Source organism: Eulemur rufifrons, chromosome 30 (assembly GCF_041146395.1).
Source record: "Eulemur rufifrons isolate Redbay chromosome 30, OSU_ERuf_1, whole genome shotgun sequence".
In the NCBI taxonomy this organism is placed as follows: domain Eukaryota; kingdom Metazoa; phylum Chordata; class Mammalia; order Primates; family Lemuridae; genus Eulemur; species Eulemur rufifrons.
The window spans coordinates 134824271-134830270 of NC_091012.1; positions in this window are offsets into that span (position 1 = coordinate 134824271).

Genomic DNA, 6000 nt, shown 5'->3' on the forward strand with positions numbered 1-6000 from the left:
AACAATTTCGAATGTTACTGAAAGTCTAACTTTGTCTTCAAAGAATTGACATTTTAGACTACCACTTTTTTCCTTTATATTCTAACAAAGGTTTTTTTTTGCATATGATTTTTGATTTGGGTTCCCACTCCTCTCCTCCCCACTCTCTTATAACAGCACATACATCTACTTACTTAAATTATCCAAATTTGTTCTGATGTTTAAAATACCTTCTTGATGGCATGGAGTGAGCCTATATCTGGAGCCTTCTGAGATGAAGAGACAGGCGACAGGAAGTGTAGAGTCACAGAGACTCCAGGGTGCCAGCCCTGGAGTTTCCAAGTACAAAGACAAGGTGGGGGAAGGGGGAGGAGCATGACTATTTAAGCCACCCAGATATGGAGTTTGCAGAAGCACTAAGTTCCTCTTATTTGTGCCACCATCACTGGAGCAAGGTCTTATCCAAATCCAAACAAACTAATAGACCAGTCTTCCTTCTTTTTTTATAGCAGGGTTTCTCAGCCTCGGCAGTATTGACATTTTTGATCAGATAATTCTCTGTTACGTTGTAGAATGTTTGGCAGCATCCCTGCCCTGTACCCACTACATGCCAGTAGCACTGCCCCCTTTTAGTTGTGACAATCACAGTTGTCTCCAGACATTGCAAAATATCCCCTGAGAGGCAAAAATGCCCCAGGTTGAGAATCACTGTTGTATAAATGGCCTAGAGACATGTCTAAATTTACCTGGTTCTGTCTTTAAGCAGTGGCAAGGCTACCAGTCGGTCCACTCACTTTAGCTAAAAAAGATCAGCTGTACTTGCAGCCTACCGTCATATAAGGCCTCGCTTCTCAAAGTGTGGGCCCCGAGAGAATTGTTCCCTTCTTAACTGATTATCGGGCATTTTGTAGTTAGACTCAAAATATAGTAGTTATGTTCACTGTTCCTTAATTCACTTAGTCCACCTGGAGAGAATTTGGAAAACACAGAGTTTGGTGTGAAGAAATTTGCAGATAATAATCAGGGTTAATATATACTGGATTGAAAAGTCAATGATGGCCCGAAATCAGCAAAAAAGCTATTAAATGCAACGAGAAGTGGCATTTACTGAGAGCTTGTTAGGAGCCAGACACTGTTTTAACTGCTTTATATCTATGATCTCATTAAATAATAAAAAATATGAAGTAGCTACCTTATTACCCATTTTTTTACAAATGCCGGAATTGATACAGAAAAAATATTGGGCTTGCCCCAGATCACATAGCAAGTGACAGCCAAACAGGCACTAAAAATCAAATGCCTCCTTATCAAACCACTCCTCCATGTAAACAATATGTAAAAATCAATAGCTTTCTCACATACAAACAATTACTGATCCAAATTGGTAATGGAAGGAGAGAGCCCATTCAAAACAGGGAAATCTGGAAAGCATGGGAAGGAAATTGACAGGAAATGCCTAGGAACTAAGAGGGTGAGGGGAGGGAGCATATATTCAGGGCAACTTGAATCAGTGTCTCCTAGGTTGCAGTTCTAGAATTTGGCCCAAATAAACTCTCTACTTAGAAAGATGGGGAGGGTGTGGACTATAATGCTTCACCTAGCAGGCTATAAGCTTTCCCTTTGCCCCACCAGATCCACTCTCCCAGACTTTTTTTTTTTTTTTTTTAAGAGACAGGGTCTCACTCTGTTGCCAATTTCCAATCAAGGCCTTCCATTGGCCAAATCCAACGAGAAGCCAGAGAGCAAGGGGCTGTTGATGAAGTTCATACAGCTCAGCCTCCAGGGACATAGAGCAGGATAAAAAGACTGGGAGAAGCCAGGCACAGTGGTGTGCGCCTGTAGTCCCAGCTACTTGGGAGGCTGAGGCAGGAGAATTGCTTGAGCCCAGGAGTTCAAGGCTGCTGTGAGCTATGATGACACCACTGCACTCCAGCCTGGGCGACAGAGCGAGACTCTGTCTCAAACAAACAAACAAACAAACAAACTTGAAGAAACCATAGATAAATAATTTTTATAATCTTGAAGTGGAAAAGTTGTTCAAAGTATGACAAGAACAGCAAACAAACAAGCAAGAAACCAATAGCAACAACCTCAGAATCTTAAAGAAAACATTAAAAAATTTGACTACATAAAAATAACTCTGCTTACTCATCTGTAAAGTGAAGGATCAGTAAAGACACATCTAGGTTTTATATGGTAAGATCCTGAGAGATTATATTATGCATTTAGCATATCGATTATGCTTTTTTGTACTGTCATTTATCTTTAATTCATATCTCCTAGTTCCCCAATGATATTACAGACCCCTTGAGTTAAGAATGTGCTGTCCTCAGTGACCATAGTAGGTGCTTATGAAATTGTTCTTTATGATGATGAAAATGAAAGTGATCAGGAAAATAAGAACGATTCAATTAATTAGGTCAATTTTGAGAGGAAGATTGTTAGGCAGATTAATCAACTGAAGTGACCAGTTATCTGATTGGATTCACTAACTAGCTGGGTGAATTAACTAGGGGTTTAATGAAATGCAACTTGTCTAGTAGTCAAGCATCAATAAAGCCTATGTTTTCTTTTTTTTTTCTTTTTTATTTTAATGGTATTCCCAGGGTTTTGTTTTGTTTTTGTTTTTTTTTTTTTTTTTTTGAGACAGAGTCTCACTCTGTTGCCCGGGCTAGAGTGAGTGCCGTGGCATCAGCCTAGCTCACAGCAACCTCAAACTCCTGGGCTTAAGCGATCCTACTGCCTCAGCCTCTCGAGTAGCTGGGATTACAGGCATGCGCCACCATGCCCGGCTAATTTTTTCAATATATATATTTTTAGCTGTCCAGGTAATTTATTTATATTTTTTTAGTAGAGACGGGGTCTCGCTCTTGCTCAGGCTGCTCTCAAACTCTTGAACTCAAACGATCTGCCCGCCTCAGCCTCTCAGAGTGCTAGGATTACAGGCGTGAAGCCTATGTTTTCTCATTCGAAAGACACTGAGTCCTTCTTAACTTAATATGGTGGGTTCAACAGCAGAGTAGTTACTGATGTCCATATAACTGATATGACATCATTCTACTTTAATTCAATTATATTAATATACTAGTTTTTAAAAGAAAAATGTTTTTCCCCAACTTTTTTTTTTTTTTTGAGACAGAGTCTCACTTTGTTGCCCAGGCTAGAGTGAGTGCCGTGGTGTCAGCCTAGCTCACAGCAATCTCAAACTCCTGGGCTGAAGCGATCCTCCTGCCTCAGCCTCCCGAGTAGCTGGGACTACAGGCATGCACCACTATGCCTGGCTAATTTTTCTATATATATATTTTTAGTTGTCCATATAATTTCTTTCTATTTTTAGTAGAGACAGGGTCTCGCTCTTGCTCAGGCTGGTCTCGAACTCCTGACCTTGAGCGATCCACCCGCCTCGGCCTCCCAGAGTGCTAGGATTACAGGCGTGAGCCACCGCGCCCGGCCTCCCCAACTTTTTTATTTAAAAAAATTTCAGACATAAGAAAAGTTGAAATATTTGCATAATGCAACCTGTATACTAGCTGTCTAAGTTCAGCAATTGTTGACAGGAAGCCACATCGGCTTTACCTCTTTGTGTGTGGATATATATATATTTTTTCCTTAATCCTTGGAAAGTTAGAGACAACATGACATTTTACCCCTAAATACTTAGGCCTGTGTCTCCTAAAATAAGGATGACACCTAAGAGAATTAATAATTCATCTCATATAAATTCTGCATTTAAATTTCCCCAATTTGTCCTCAAAACAGCTTTGATAGCTTTTTTATCCTGTTTGAGGAGCCACTTAGTGGTTACACAGTGAGTTTGGTTATGTCTCTGTAATTTCAATAAAATCTTTGTATATATAAAAACTTTTTTTAATGTATGACATCACCCCGAAAGGTGACTCTGAGCTCTGTGACAAAAATGTTCCCTTGAATGGCAGACCTGTATTTCCAGTTAGGTATTGGACTGTTTTATATGTACAAAGAGGAACATATTCTTCTAGAACAAAGCCCTAAGATTTCAAAACATTTGTGCGTAAAAACTGAACAAAATTAAACATACGCACACACCCCCCAGCACTGTCATTTAAAAGCTACGAGAATTTTCTGTTTCCTTAAAGAGAATTTTCTGTTTCCTTAAAGAGCGAGGCAGTGAAATTTGTTGTATTCTTTGCTGCTTTTATTTATTTATTTATTTATTTTTTGAGACAAAGTCTTATTCTGTTGTCAGGGCTAGAGTGCTATGGGGTCAGCCTAGCTCACAGCAACCTCAAACTCCTGGGCTCAAGCAATCCTTCTGCCTCAGCCTCCCGAGTAGCTGGGACTACAGGCGCACACCACCATGCTTGGCTATTTTTTTCTATTTTTAGTTGCCCAGCTAATTTCTTTCTATTTTTAGTAGAGATGGGGTCTAGCTCTTGATCAGGCTGATCTCGAGCCCCTGATCTCAAGGGATCCTCCTGCCTCAGCCTCCCAGAGTGCTAAGATTACAGGCATGAGCCACCGTGTCCGGTCTTGCTGCTCTTGGTTTTCTTCCCTCTTTCTCTGAAAACATTATGAATGGGGCTTTTAGATGGCAAATATAAGGCAACAGCTTTTTAACTTTTTATTTAATTTTAATAGAAAATACATCATCATGAGGTAAGAAATTCTACACAGTAAATAGAAAAAAAAAAGAGAGAGGGAGAATGAGAAAGAAAGGAAGAAAGAAAAGTAGATAGAATGGGGCTTTTAGTTAGGTAAATGTAAAGCAAAGGCTTTTTTTCATTTTTTATTTGATTTTCATAGGTAATACATATTCATGTGGTACAGAATTTTTATACAGAAATAAATAGAAAGACAGATGGGGGGAGAGAGAAAGAGATTGTGCATTGTGTCAGGGGTCCCCGAGACCACCCCTGGGTTTGGTGATTGGCTAGGAGGATTCACAAGACTCAGCATATATTAACAGTATGCTCAAGTTATGATTTATTGCAGTGAAAAGATACAAACTAAAATCAGCAAAGGGAAAAGGTGCACAGGTGATGCCTAGAGGACACCAGGCCCAACCTTCCGAGAGCTTCTCTCAGTGGAGTCACACGGGATGTGCTTAATTCCTCCAGCAACCAGTTGAGAAAACACATGCAAAATGCTATCTACCAGGGAAACTCACTAGAAACTCAGCACCCAGGGTGTTTGCTGGGGGCTAGTCACGTAGGCACACTGTGCCCAGCGTGCACCAAAATTCCAGCCTCCCAAAAGGAAAGCAGGTGTACAGCGTAAACCATATTGTTTGCACAAACAGCTTAAGTACAGTGAGCCACTCTTACCGGTTCTGGGAATGGTGGGAACCCTCCTGAAATCCAAGTTCCTAGACACTAGTCAAGGACCTTGCAAACAGGCCTTTCTAATGATAGCAGTCTCAGGCCTGCTATGTTAACTCTTTCTGTGCAGATACATACATACATACCTACATAGAGGGATATGCAGTAAAAGGTTTTCCACTCTCATTATAGACCATCCACACAATCCCACCCCCATCCCCATGCCCACCACCATAAGAAACCACCGTTATTAGTTCCTTGCTTAGCTTTCCAGAGTTTCTTTAGGCATATGAGCAAATAAAAACATATTCTTATACCTCTTTTTCCCCCCACAGAGTATACTTAGTATATATGTCATTCTTCTCTTGCTTTTTTCATTTGGAATTCTTTATATGCCTTTATCTAGGGAGTATCTGCGTTCTTTTCTCACAGCTAGAAAGCATTCTGTTGTCTGGATATTCTGCAATTTACTTAATCATTTCTCTATTAAGGACATTTGGGTTGTTTCTGATCTTTGGTATTATAAGCTCTATGCAAGGAATAACCTTGAACCTCTGAAAGACCTTCTTCTGAAGAGTTAGTTGTGGCTCCAGTGAAATTACTCTGGTCTGAGTGATAATGCAGATCCTACATAGTTGGTCTCGTCTCCTGCAGGTAAGTTAGCTCGAAAGAAATCACTGGATGGAGAGGATAGAATTCTTCAACTAACTTGTGAAAACAGACC